At 36.3% G+C, this 10,909-nt stretch overlaps 1 pseudogene; it reads right to left on the bottom strand.

Moving 5' to 3' along the window:
• Nucleotides 1-841: 841 nt before the first annotated feature.
• On the bottom strand, nt 842-1,449 carry LOC148920722 (uncharacterized; annotated as a pseudogene).
• Between the last annotated feature and the right edge of the window lie 9,460 nt (nt 1,450-10,909).

Here is a 10,909-nt window from a genome sequence, read left to right as displayed (position 1 = left end):
TTACCATCTTATTAAATTTTTTTTAACGTCAATTATTTTTTCTAAAGAAAATTTTTGCTTTAAAAAAAAAAAGAGGAAATGTCCCTTAAAAAAATATATATATATATAAACTTGACATTAAAAAAAAAAGGGGACATTTCCTCTTGTTTTTTTAAAAGCAGACATTTTCTTAAATAAATAAAAAATTGTCATTAAAAAATAATAATAATAATATGGTAAGAAAGTTGTGAATTTTTTTTGGATAAATTGAATACAATTAATAAGGGTAAACTTGGAAAGCAAAAGTTAGCTTGTATAATATATTAATGACATTGTTTTAAGTGTAAGGAGAATGACACATGTCAAGTTAAAAAGGGAGAATGTCCAAAAGAGAAGGTTAGAGAGAAGATTGCTAGCATTGCCCGATAAGCTGAAATACATGGGGCTTTCTATTTCATAACGAATCTCATTACTTATTTTATTTACTGATTTAGTTAAAGTGTGTGTTCCAGACAATAAATGAGGGTACAAATATGTAGGAGTAGGCGTGGCGATGGGTTGGGTCGTGTCGTGTTGAGATAATGAACGTGTCAAGAAGATTCAACTCAAACCGGACCCATTTAATAAACGTGTTGTGTAGGGTTTGGGTCGTCTTAAACAAGTTATTAAATAGGTTACCTAGTTAATAACTTATTCACTCATTCCTAGTGTCCAATTAAAAAAGGGGGAAATATTAAAAAGAGGAAACATGAGACTACATCAGGTTAATAAACAGGTTATTTCACTTTTTTTTTTAAAGAAGAAAAAAAAAACATGATGCTACAATAGGAGTACTTCGTGAATATTAAAAAAAAAAAAAACATCATGGCGCGCTTCCTGATTCCATAATAGGAGCCAGTAGTTTGGCCATCTGGATCTCTTTTCTTGGGTTTTCATGCACAGCGTCTTGGGGCTCATCACTTGAGCTCCCAAAGATCACACCCTTAGCTTGAGCATAACTTGTGTCGTGATCTCGTTGCTTGCAGTTACTGGGTCGATCCAAGGCCTCTATCTGCTTTTGCATGTCTTGAGAGTAAAAATCTACCATCTTTGATAGCTTTTGATTCTCTTCCTGCAATATTTCACGCTGATGTCGATTCGTCTCCACTATCTTTGCCCACTCTCTCCTCAAACTCCTTATCACACGTTGATAATCTTCAACCAAATTTCGCTCTGCAACCAACTGAGCTCTTAGCACCTCAACCTCATGAGATTTCACAATGAGATGATGCCCCACACTTGTGACAGATGCTGCACTTTGCACGCTCAGTGCCATGGCTCACTCACCACTTGATTATTATCCCTCGTTACCAGCACGCGCACATCCCTGTGAGTCACCAAACTCTTTGTAACTCTAATAGCAGCATCGTTGTGAAGGATTAAAGAGTCGTTTACAGTAACTGGTCCTCGCGAGGAAGCAAAGTAAGGCATCCACACTGGTGTAGCCTCTTACCCCCCATGCTTGTGTTAGCGGAGCTATGTTTAGATCGAGAGAAAATGGGAATGAAGATGCCATTTTTTTATCTGAGTTTGAGGAGATGGGTTTAGATTTTTCTGAGTTTGAGGAGATGGGTTTAGATTTTTCTGAGTTTGAGGAGAGATGTTTAGATGGCAGTTTGATGGGATAAGTTTAGATTTTCCTCAAGATTTTTCTGAGTGTGATTTTTTTCCTCCCATTATTTCCTTTTACAGAAGTAATTTGCGGGGCCGCTCCATAACAATAATAATATATTTTTGGATTTTTATCACAAATTGTCCATGAGGTTTGCCAAATTATTGCCAAATTATCACCTTTGGTTCTTTATGTTTTTTTTTGACATTATTGGTCCCTTATGTGACACCTCACACATCAATTTGGTCCCGCCGTCAGGTTCCGTCAAAATTTTCCGTTAGATTGCTGATGTGGACTAAACAATGTTTTAAACATTTTGGGTTTTATCACAAATGGTCGTTGATGTTTGCGAAATTATCACCTTCGGTCCTTTATGTTTTTTTATAAAGTTATTGGTCCTTTATATTTTTTAAAAATAGTTTGACATTTAAAATCTTTAAGGAATAATTTAATTTAATTTTTTTTTTAAAAAGAGAAAATTTTCAAAACATAATTTATTTTTTATTCAAATCCACTTGGCATGTTATTATTGGACATGTAGGCTTCATATACATGTCAGGTCAAATCCGTCAGATTTTGTTGAAATTTCTGTTAAATTGATGAAAATTTCAACATAACCTAACAGATTTGACGTGACATGTATGTGGAGCCTACATGTCCAATAATAACATGCCAAGTGGATTTGAATAAAAAAAAAGATTTATGTTTTGAAAATTTTCTCTCTTTTTAAAATTTAAAAAAATATATTTTTTAAATGTTAAATTATTTTTTAAAGGGTTTAGGGTTTTTCAACAAAACCTAACGGATTTGACGTGACATGTATGTAGAGCCTACATGTCCATTAATAACATGCCAAGTGGATTTGAATATAAAAAAAATGCATGTGTTTGAAATTTTTCTCCCTTTAAAAAAAATAACAAAAAGATTTTAAATGTTAAACTTTAAAAATAAATAAAAATTAAAAAAACATTTCTTCATTTAGATCCACTTAACATTTTCTCATTGGCTATGTGTGCACCACATATGTGTCATGTCAATAATTTAACAAAAAAATTTAACCAAATCTCACGGTGGGATCAAATTAATGTGTAAGGTGTAACATAAGGACCAATAATGTCAGAAAAAAATATATATATAAAGGACCAAAGCAGATCATTTCGAAAATCTTAGGGACCATTTGTGAGAAAACCCAAAATATTTAAAACATTGTTTAATCCATGCGGCATCCACATTAGCAATCTAACAAAATTTTTTGATAGAACGTGACGACGGGACCAAATTAATGTGCGAGGTGCAACATAAAGGACCAATAATGTCAGGAAAAAAAAAACATATAGGACCAAAGGTGATAATTTGGCAAATCTCAAAGACCATTTGTGATAATAAAAAATCTATGTTTTTTTAAAAGTAATTTGCTGGGCCGCTCCTTGTTTCCCGCTCTGTGTTTTTCATCTCGAGCTACAAGTCTTCGTGATTAGAAAAAATAATATAAAAATAATTTTTAATTTTTAATTTAATTACTATATATATAAAAGTTAATAGAGAGAGAGAGAGAGAGAGAGAGAGAGAGAGCGTGATTAGAAAAAATAATATTTAATTAATTTTTAATTTTTAATTTAATTACTATATATAAAAAGTTGAGAGAGAGAGAGAGAGAAGAAAGAAAAATAATAATAATAAGAGAAGGGGAGCAAGTTCAAACCCATCACCTTTTTCTTTAAACCCTAAGAGCGTATAGTACGAGTATATGGCAACACTATACTTGGTGGTGATTATAGAGTTTGTGATTGAGATGTAGTTTGAATTATAAATTTGCTTTGTTATTTTCAATAATTTGTTTAGGTTAACATTTTAGTTTGAACTTTGTTTGGGTTCTTGGATGATTTTTAAGAATGTATCTTCATGTGACTTTCATTAGAACTACTTGTCAAGTTAAAGGATGTAATTGCCTTAAAAAAATGTTCATGGACCCAATTGCAATTGGGAGCAAAGTTCAGGGACGTCTACAGTTACTTAAAACAATTCTGCAGCTCAAAAAGACGCTTTTACCTCTCATTTTGATGGACAAATTGACAAACTTGGATGGCAGGACCCAATTGGAACAACGTGTGAAGTTAAAGGATGTAATTGCCTCAAAAAAAGTTTACGGACCCAATTGCAACTAGGGGCAAAGTTCAAAGATGTCTACAGTTAAAAACCCTATAAAAAATTCGAAGTCAACTTCAATCCCGCTTAGTCTCATACCAAACAAAGGACACAACTCAAAGTTCAAGCCAGCCAATACTTAAAGCCTAATCCAAGTCAGTCCAGTCTGACCTACAAAACGAGTCCTTAGAGAAATGGATAAGGTCTTATGAGTCATTCTATAGCAAAGGCCTTATATATGGCCCTTCTGGTTCTATCTCTTAACCGTTGGATCATGCTAATTAATTTGATACAACGGTTAAGAGATAGGGCCTCACCTAGGGGCTATTGATAAGCCTATATTATATATATATATATATATATTTATGCCTCCTTTACTTATTTATTTGTTAATTTTCTTGGGTTAAATTGGTTGTTTAATTTGTTTTATTAGATTTGTTAAGGAGTTGTGAAATATGAGAAATTGAGGTAAAAAGGGGCAAGAAGATGAAGATTGGAGATTAATCAAGTCAAGAAGCCAAGTCATTCCTTTTGTCGCAAGGAATGTTGTGAAATTTCATAGTTCAAGATGGTTCAAGTCTTACCAAGACAAACAAGGAAAAATAAAGAAGACCTTATATTAGAAGGAATCCTATTTTGATAATAATTGTAATTATACCTTAGATAGGTAGGGTTTCTAGGAGTATTATAAATAGGGAGTTTAGACCCATTACCCATCATCCATCATCCATCCTCCATCCTTCATCATCTACCATCAAATTCCTACATATTCATACTCATAGTCGAAACACTCAGAGGAGAATACGAAGAGAGCTTGCGCAACCTTAGCATTCTACTTGGAGAATTTGGTGCCTTCCATGTCTTCATCAACCATCATGATTCTCAATAAGTCATTCATGAACTAATTTCTTTTACTAGGGCTATGATGTAGCCTAACTATGAATACTCATATTCTTTGATATTGTTAATTTTTATTTATATACACATGTTGAGTGTTTGTTACTGTTCTTAATGCTTTCAATTAATTGGCCATTAATTGCATGATTGGAAGAATTAGGTTAAGACCGGAAGGAGATTCCTAGTAAAAAGCTTCTTATAACAAGTACCATAAATTACATAGCCAACTTGGAAGATTATGTTATAGTTTGTGTAATCTTCAATGTTTTCCACAAATCTTAATGGGTTCTTAGCTATCTAAATCCATAACTAGAAATAAAATGGGTTGATAATAAGGAATACAACTAATATAATTTGGAAGGAGTGAGCGATTACCTTGCACCTTTGTAGGCATACAACATGGCATGATGGCATGACATGGTGTAACACCCCGACCCCAAATTTATCCCATGTTTTAATTTATTTAAGTGGAATTGAGAAATTACCCGTGGGATAGGGGTATTTTAGTTATTTTCTTATCCGGAAGGAATTTGAGAATTCCGGTTATACCGTTGCGTAGAGCACGGTAAGATGAGTCCGTAGACACGTAGTGGGCTCGAATCAGAGTTGTAACGAGAGAGATATGATCAAATGAAGCTCAGTGGCATAATCGTAAATATTTTGAAGTGGATTTTTGGTTAAAAGACGGAACTGTCCCCATCTCTCTCTCTCTCCCCCGCGCATCTCTCTCTCTCCCGACGGCAGCTCCTCTCTCTTTCTCTTCAAACTCCGCCACCGCCCATGGCAATGGATGGGACCGGTGCAAAAGGACCTGGCCACCACAAGACTGCCCTTCCCGACATCGGCCGCCGGCCAAAAATGTAGGTTTTGGCCAATTTTCGCCCGAAACTTCGCCGGCTCGATCTCCCTCCTCCGGCCACCGTTTCTAGTGATTGAGGTATGGATTCCTACCTATTTTTCATAATCTAGCTGATGGTTGGGTAGGATTGCATCAATTTTGAGTGTAGATCATCTGATTTTCAATTTAGGTTTCGGCCGGTTTTGCGATCACGATTCCGGCCACCTCCGGTCAATTTTTGGGGTATGCCCAAGGACAAAAGTGACTCCAAATTAGGTGTATTACCTAAGGTAGGAGTCTTGGTTCACGATTTGGAAGTTTTCCGGCGATGCAATATCGCTTTAGACACCCACGCGCTGCCCGCGCGTGTGGCGGCGCGTGGGCACTGTAGCTGAGGGGCATTTTTGTCCCACTGGGATCCTCTCGATGTCACGAGCGCGTAGGTGTGCTCGGATCTCATTTTGGATACGGTTAGAGTTTCGAACGGATATCGCATATCGCGTATTTTCCGGGTTCGCTAGGTTTCGACCGTTGGATGGTCCTGAAGTTATAATATGTTGATCTAAGTATTACCAGGATCGTGTAGGATTCGACGGATTGTAAAATGGATTCCCGGATACTCCGGAAATGCCAACCCTAGGGTTAGGGTTTTAGTGACCGTCCGATCGTGCGATCGTGAGCGATCCGACCGTCCGATCTGGACCAAACTTGCAGGACATGTGTCCTAGAGCTTGTAAAACCTATAGGAACTTTTGGATCAGAATTTGGAGGTCGTGGGCCCCGCGGGCTTGTGTGACCATGTTTGGGTAGTTTGACCCTGGGTTGACCACTAGACTTTTGTTGTAGTTCTATCATCCCAAGAGGGTTAGAGTGACCTTAGTGACAGGTCTTGAGCGTTGTTGAGTTAAATGGTTTATACGTGAATTTAGGATATTATTATATGATTTAAATTGCGGAATTATCAGATGCTATACCAGGGTTGAGGTTTATTTAGTAGTAGAAATTATATTTTATATAATTAATTGTGTGGATGTATAAAGGTAAATAAAGCGATCGAATGTTAGTTTACAGTGCTATACGCACTACCCTACGTACCCCATATCGTGATTATGTTGAGGCCTTTAAACCCGTGTGGCTGGTGAGAATGTAGCCAGGCCAAAGTGAAGCAGTGTGAGGGCTGGTGAGAATGTAGCCGTGCCCAGTGAGGTCGCACGCGTCTTTGGATTAGCCGGCGTGTTGATAGACCCCATACGTGGCCGGGTGCGTCCCGACGTATGAGGGGAGATATGATTGTGTGAGGGCTGGTGAGAATGTAGCCAGTGCCCGAGTGAGGTCGCACGCGCCTTTGGATTAGCCGACGTGTTTGGACCCCATACGTGGCGGGTGCGTCCCGACGTATGAGGAGATATGATTGTGTGAGGGTGGTGAGAATGTAGCCGTGTCCAGTGTGAGGTCGCACGCACGCGTTTTGGATTAGCCGGCATGTTGATGCACCCCATACGAGGTGGGTGCGTCCCGTCGTATGAGGGGATTATGTGATATGTTGATGAGTTCTCACGTGTCGTAGGTTTATCCAGCGTGCGGATAGGGTCCATACGTAATTTTGGATGTTTCGGCGTATGGGGAGATATTGTGATTGTGTTTGGTGAGTGGTGATGGATAAAGCCTGGAATATATGTATTTGTGTGGCGGTAATGGTCTATTTGATATTAGGAGCCGGGATAGATACGAAAGAGCTACGTGTGGCTTGATCCCTTAGTAGGGTACGTAGGCAACCTGAAGTTACTAGGTGCAGCCACAGATTAGACCCCACTTAGGTGGTCTTATTGGGATTGGTTTGGACCTTGTTGTTGGTCCCAAAACTTGGTTGAATTGAGGCTTGTCCTGTGGACTAAGTAAGTGAAGGGGTGCATAACTAGATTTTGAAATTGTTATATGCATGTTTGATGCATTAAGTTATTTTGAAAACTTTGTGGGTAGTTCTGCTAGAATCATTTAAAGGCCGGAGGCCCTTTATGTAAATTGCATGAGATTATATTGTGCGTGCTGCCGGTTGGGTTATAAAATGCGTTTTATGCATGTGGAAATTTTGGGGAAATGTTCAATTTAGGAGACTCACAAATTTCGCAGAAAGTCTCGTGCCCTTAATCCTCTCTGTAAACGAGGACATAGATTTAAGGAGTGAACTGGCATGGGGTGATGCCGGGTCTCTGCAGGGTTCGTCTCGGATTTCGGGAAATTTGAGGCGGGTCCTGTCACATGGCCTTGACATTGACACATGAAGCCACGAGCAAAAAGGAAGCCTTAAGAATAGGAGTTCGTGGGTTTCTTAGTGGGATAGTGGCATGACAGTTTTTAGGAGGAAAACTACATATGCCATGGTGGCTGCGTGCATGGCAGACACATCACCTAAGTAGTTGGGGTTGTCAACTGTAATGCTTTTATAAATACCTTAGCTTTGGAAGGCTTAGGTAGATCGGAAGAGACTAGAATGGTCAAGACTAAACTAGTAGTCTCTTGGGAGAGATCTCAAGGGGAGACGAAACAGGGAGAGTGTGTCTAGAGTAGACACAGAGAGGCATAGAGAGGGTATGGCAGTAAGTGTTTGTGCTAACCTACCCATGTCTTGAGAGAGAAACCCGTTGAGTTGAGAATGAGTGTCTAGAGAGGCACCATGCCTTAGGAGTGGGTGACATTGAGGCACCAAATGTGTTGTGGTGACCCATTCATAATATACCTATTAATGTGATGGCTTTAATATACCTACAATATGTATATATTCAATACAATATAATAGGCAAATTATTATCAATACAATATCATGTACCTACAAATTTACCTATATATCTTGTATATATCCAATACGACTAGATAAATTATTTTCACAATATACCTATAAATGTGTTGGCTTTAATATACCTACAATATACCTATAATAGGTAAATTACAAGTTATATTATTGCATAATAAAAGTTGGGTATATTATTTGAATAATAAGTAAATTAATATAGGTACATTATTTTTCGTAAAAGAAGTAATAGGTACGTTATCTTTTCAACATAAAATTGTATGTATGCTATTATATTTATAAAACAATAATGCAATACATAATTCATAACGTATAATTCATAAGTAAATAAAAAAAACATTTTTTTATTAAATAAACTTATTAGGTATGTTAAATATGAATTTATTGTTAAATTTTAAAAAAGTTTCCAAATTAATTCCTACATCTATTTGGAGATATTTCCAAATTCAATGTGTGTCATTAGTTACATTCCAATTAAAATGTGTTTCTATGTTTGTTCCTACATTAATATACAAAATACAATAATGCTTAGCTAGAGGTTTTTAGGAATCAATGAAGTACAATAAATTCGATTTTGCGCTTGATTAGATAACTTGCCGAGTTGAATCCTAGTCATCGAATTTTATTTAGAAAAAAACATGATTTTATTCAAACAAAAATAAAAAGATGGGTTGTAGTTGAGGAAAAATGACTTTGCAGGAGTTAAACTAAATTTACTAATAAGTATTAGATATGTTATTAAGTTTCCCAACAACAATAAAAAAAAGATATGTTCTTAAGTGGGCATAAGAAACTGTAACCTATTCAATTAAGGAAAATGATAGCGAGACCACATTTTATATACCACTTTTTATACCACCTCTCTAATATAAAATATGGTCTCTCTAGTTTGATGCATTCAATTAATATGGGAATTTCATAATCTTTTGTCTAGACCAAACAAAAACTTACGCATATGTTTAAGTTATTGAGGGCTCATCTTTTTGGGCTCTGCTACCAAAATGCACCTCTTGCTTTTGGAGAACTGAAACTTAAATGAAACGATGAGTTTCATTAAAAGACATCAGAGAAAGAGAACAGTGTCGCTCTAGCAAAAGAAATTAGGTAAGGTCTTCTTCGTGAAAACCTTGCACCTCATACTCTATAGTCACTGTCTTGGTAGTGTGTGTGTGTGTGAAAAACTTCCATCCCTTTGTAGTTTAGACTATCACGTATATTTATTAAAAATAAAAATAAAAATAAAAAAGTCAAAGCCTAACTCTTAAGTCTCTAAAAAGTTTCAACATGAAGGATAGAGACTTAGAAAAGTAAAATGTTTGTATGGAATCAATTCAAAGGGAATCATATGCATTCCATCAAAGCGGATGTAATTTTTCTCCATAATCGGACAAATGTTCAGAGTACGGATTAAATATATTAAATATATTAAATAGCATAGTTGATATCATCTTCTTCTTTTTTCTTCTTTTTTGTCAAAAAGTTAATATCATCTCTTTGAATTGTAGGATAACTTGAACTTTCCACCCTTATTTCGCACATGTTAATCGAAGTTTTTCTTTTATGCTATGTTCATTGAAATTATTGCAAAAGAAGATAAAAGGAAAAAAGAAAGAAAAATATATAGAAAAATATATGTAAGGTGTAAAAGAAATTGTGGTGAGATTAGAGACTGCAAAGGGAGCATTTTGCTCACCACTTTAACTCAAGGTGTATGCTCACTACCCTTCTCAACATTTGACACGTGTCTATAAGTATAATTGTAGTTACATAAATCAAAGTGAAAAGTTAACCATGATTAGGCCTATAAACACATATCATGTATTAAGAAAAGTGGTGAGCATATACCTTGGGTTAAAGTGGTGAGCAAAAATATTTCCAACTGCAAAACCCCATTTCGAAAAGAAAAAAAACAGTGAAAAGAGAAAGAATTAATGAATTAATTGAAGCACACAAAAAAGAAGGGGAGCAGTTTTGCTCACCACTTTAACCCAAGGTGCACCTTCACCATTATTCTCAACACTTGACACATATCCATTGACATAATCATGATTCTATAAATACAAAGCATAGAGTTAACTATGGTTATACCAATTAATACATGCCAAGTATTGAGAAATGTGATGAGAGTACATATTGGGTTAAAGTGGTGAGCAAAAATATTTCCAAAAAAAAGCTGCCTAATGGAATTGTTAGGGTATACTTTCCTTCCAAAGGAAGCAAATTTTGAAACCATAACCACCATATTCCATATATATGCTCTTGAGTCCAAGTCTTGGAATTGGAGGTTGAGAAGTCGTCGACTGTTTCCTAAATTTGACTTTGAAATGGTAAGCAATGCCGTGCGGTGCAGATGCAGATACACCAAATTGGACTTCCAACAGCCACAAAGTGTTTGTTTGTTAGGTATATATATGCGTGTGTGTGTGTGTGTATTAGTCAATTGCTTACGCCTGTGCAGCATTTGGTTGCAATCCCAAGCACGTCTTTCTCATGCAAATCCACGTACTTTGACTATTGACTACAAAACCCCATAGTCATATCCTTTTATCCACTTTCTTCTTCTTCTTCTTTTTTCAACTTAATTTTCGAT

Source organism: Prunus mume, linkage group LG1 (assembly GCF_029339155.1).
Source record: "Prunus mume cultivar Tortuosa linkage group LG1, ASM2933915v1, whole genome shotgun sequence".
In the NCBI taxonomy this organism is placed as follows: Eukaryota; Viridiplantae; Streptophyta; class Magnoliopsida; order Rosales; family Rosaceae; genus Prunus; species Prunus mume.
This window is presented reverse-complemented; position numbering and strand designations above follow the sequence as displayed.